Source organism: Myotis brandtii, unplaced genomic scaffold (assembly GCF_000412655.1).
Source record: "Myotis brandtii unplaced genomic scaffold, ASM41265v1 scaffold1086, whole genome shotgun sequence".
Classification (NCBI taxonomy): Eukaryota; Metazoa; Chordata; class Mammalia; order Chiroptera; family Vespertilionidae; genus Myotis; species Myotis brandtii.
In genome coordinates this window covers 295,419-299,738 of record NW_005353696.1, presented here as the reverse complement: position 1 = coordinate 299,738, position 4,320 = coordinate 295,419, and positions in this window count along the sequence as shown.

Here is a 4,320-nt window from a genome sequence, read left to right as displayed (position 1 = left end):
CTTATTTGTCCACGACCATGTGTGACAAAAGCGCGGGCAGTTCTGTAGGGTCATTCTTGTCAACTTCATGTAAAACGTGCAGTTTCACATTACAAGTGAACTGTATTGTGTTTGCATTTTTACTCTGTGATGCTAACCAGCCAAGAAAGTGAGCAGGAATAGATGCTGATGTTAATGCGATCTACACATTGAGTGATAACTTTGTCAATATTTTTATATTATGACCTGTGCTTCCTTATGCAGCCCGGTAACCACAGGGAGTCAGCGAATGATTACTCAAGTTATTAATGACACCCCCCCCCATATCATGTTATAGGTAAAGCACTCTGTTGGGCTTAGTGGGCTTTATAATCAACCACATAGATTTGTATACCATTCTTGGCACTTAACTAGGTTGTAAAACTTTGGGTGAGTTATTCACAGAACCTCAAATTCTTGATCTGTAATGTAGAGTAGTAAAACCCACTCATTGCGTGGTATAGGGACTGGAGCCCACATATATAAAACTCCTGGATAGTACATAGTGCATTCAGCTCAAGAAATGATTCCTGGGGTGGGGAATAAAAAAAAAAGAAATGATTCCTAGCCCAGCTGGCATGGCTCAGTGGTTGAGCATCAACCTACGAACCAGGAGGTCACAGTTCAATTCCCAGTCAGGGCACATGCGTGGGTAGCGGGGTCAATCCCCCGTGTGGGGCATGCAGGAGGCAGTTGACCAATGGTTCTCTCTCATCATTGATGTTTCTGTATCTCTCTCCCTTCCTCTCTGAAATCAATAAAAAATATTGTTTAAAAAAATGATTCCTATTAGAGTTGCTATTGTATTTCTGTGGTGCCTTTCATTTCATATGAGACGTTCCCATTTAATTCAGGCTGAAGAACTTAAATTTTAGCCAAGTTACTGAAGCTTTTTAAGGTGTGCAGTGACCCAAGGAAACTAAATTTCAGAAGATTATGTTTGTTGATTATGTACTCCATGGATTAGATCACACAATTTGATAGCTGTTCTCTTCATGCTATAGATGAGAACACTGAGACCCAAGAAAATTACATAACTGCCTCTGGATCACGTGGTTTGTGTCTGGCAGAGCCGAGTCCCTGTGTTTTTCCACCACACAGTTGCTCACTGGCAAGTAGACCAATTAAAAAGGCCATCGTACTCGCCTGGGAACAGTGATATAGTCCCGGCGTGTTTACTGGAGGCAGGAATGGGAGGGAGAGGGCAGAGGCGGCTGTCACTGAACAAGGTGCTGATCAGATTGGTGACGACTGACTCAGCTCTGTTCAGTGAGGAAGGGAGTCAGGGGTCCCAACTCTCAATCCTGGTCAGGTGGCCATACAATTAATTAAACTAAAATAAGTAGACTGTGTTGATGTTTTCTGTCTCCTAATGAGTTTAAATGACCTCACTGTCCAATTGGAAATACTACTACGAAGGATTAACAGTAGAAGATGCCAGTGCTGAATAAATAAATTTGACATTCTAATGCAGAGGAGGGGTGTTGAAGCCACTGTACTATACGTGTGTGTGTGTGTGTGTGTGTGAGAGAGAGAGAGAGAGAGAGAGAGAGAGAGAGAGAGAGAGACAGGACTTTGCAGCATACTCCAAATTCAAGACTGAGTCGGGTTTATACATTGTACCTTCTGCCCAGATATAATCACAGCCCCTTATACCTTGTCAGAAAGAAGCGCTACTTCCATAGATTCTGTGTTTGCGTGTTTGTTTTGCTGGATGGGTCCTGCTGTGCACTGAGAGACAGACTTTGCTAGGCTCTGCTTTGCAAACAAATCTGTTCACGCACACTTTCTCCTCTCACTGTATGTTACCCTGGCTCAGCTTTCCCAGCAGACACACGGAAGCCTGGGAGTGTAGAGGCTTGTTTTCTTCCAGACGTGTGCAGGCACCAGAGGCAAACGCGCACATGCATTTACAATGAGCCCCTCTACCCTGTGTCAGTTTCTGAATCTTCACAATTTTAACCCTGGGCCGTGAACTCTGTAGATACATTGCAGCTCAGTACATACACAGGCCCCCGGGGAGGCACCCTGGAAGCTGGCACCAAACCACGGATAGCGCTCAGTAAATGCAGAAAGCCCTTGTTGCCCTTCAGCGCATTCTGTAGGCCGTAAGTGGGGTTAGTCACCCGAGTTGATAAAGCATAACACTGGTTTCTCCAAAAGGGGACGGTTTGTCCCTTTCTCAGATTGGAATATGAACTTAAAACAATGCATATCCATACAGTCACTTCCTCCCTATAGCTTTTTGCAACTTATCTTTAATATTCCAGCCAAGTTCAGGTTTTTATGACAGGAAGTATGAATGGTCATGACAAGAGTAAATAACTTTTGCTTTTATGATTATGGTACAGGAAGTAACTTCTCACGCCAAATAAATCTTTGGGGAGGAAAAAAGAGCCGGCTTATAAATTTAACGTACATCAGTTTCCTAGAATCTTTGCTCTCTTAAGTGGAAATAAAACCAGAATGTGGTCCTGTTTCTTTCTCTGCTTAACTGTTGTTGTCAACAAATGTCTTTGTTTTGGGAAGAGATATTTTCAGGTATGTTGGTGTGACCCAATGTGATATAGAACCATTAAAAAAAACCTCAAGTGAAACTAGTAAGGCCAGACTTTATAGAATGAATAGCATGAAAAGCTTGAAGACCCTACAGAGGAAATCACTTCTTCCTTGAAGACTCAGTTGGCCAGCTCTAGCTGGTGTGGCTCAGTTTGTTGTAGTGTCATTCTGTGCACCAAAAGGTTGCCTGTTCGATTCCTGACCAGGGCACATACCTGGGTTGCAGGGTATGCAGGAGGAAGCTGATCTATCTCTCTCTCTCTCTCTCTCTCTCTCTCTCTCTCTCTCTCTCAAAATGCACATCATCATTCAGCCTCAAAACTGAGGAGTGCCCAGCCAGCATGGCTCAGTGTGCTTAGGTTGTGGGCTCACTGCCTGGTGTTGGGGCGTGCAGGAGGCAGCCAGTCAATGATTCTCTCTCATCATTGATGTTTCCATCTCTCTCTCCCTCTCTCTCCCTCTCCCTTCCTCTCTGATACCAATAAAAATATATTTTAAAAAAACCTGAGGAGTCACCCAACTTCCAGTTACTCTGGTAGCCACGTTCAATAAGCAAGTGGTGTCAGCTACACCTTAATAAAAATGAATGAATGAATGAATGAATAATAAGCACACAGGAAAGACAGTTTGTTTAACATCACAGAGTTTGCATATCAGCAAGTTTAAAGAAAAAGGAAAGAATTGGGTAGAACTTGAGTTATGTTCATCATAACCAGAACTTTAGAATCTTTGTTTTTCCCTAATTTAAAAAAGAAAAAAATGGGAAGAAAGGTTTTCCCCTCATCTGTCTTCTTGAAGCCAGAGGAACTTGAAGTGAGAGGAGGGTGTGTAAGAGACCATCATTTTGAGGACTAATGTTACACATGCATGCAATACATGAATGGCTGGAGGCCTGACAGTCACATTAAATTGCCTGAGGAACGTCCCGCAGTTCCAGGTGCACTCGCAGCCCCTGTGAGGCTGTGAGGCTGTGGGCTCAGCGTTTCCCTGGGAGCTACAGGTTAAAGGTTCAAATTTAACTCTGACCTTGAGCCTCACTTAACCACACTGCCTGAAAACAAGATCCCCCCTACCTCTAAAACTCAGTATCAGGTTTTGCAAAGAAGCAGTTTGCAAATTATGGGAAGCTGTTTTCAGAAAACAAACTAATGTGTTAGCGTTACAAGTGCTTAGTTATCATTAACTTTCTCTAAATTCTGCAGAGAATGTATTTGTGTCTGGCATGATTAAAATCCTGCCTCGTGTGTGTGTGTGTGTTTTAAATATGTTTTTACTTATTTCAGGGGTGGGGGGAGAGAGAGAGAGAGATCAAAGATGAGAGAGAATCGTTGATCAGCTGCCTCCTACACGTCCCCCACTGGGGATTGAGTCCCTCAACCTGGGCATGTGCCCTGACCAGGAATCAAACTGTCACCTCCTGGTTCATAGGTTGACTGTCAGCCGCTGAGCCACACCAGCTGGGCTCATGTGTGGTTTTCAAGGCAGTTTCCTATGTGCTGTTTAACTTACTAGGCACCCCAGCCGGGTGAGACGGGCGCACCTGCTCGTGGAAGGCTGCGGGCAGGATGTTCAAGGTCAAGCTCCCTAGTTCTGTGTGCTGGCTCCACCACCTACTGATTATGTGTCCCTGGTCAAGTCCTTAAACTCCCAGGGGCTCAGTTCCCTTGTCTGTGGGATGGGGAGAAGAGTAGAATTCAGCCGGTAGGGTTGCTGAGAGGGTCAAATAGGTAGGTAGGTGTATGG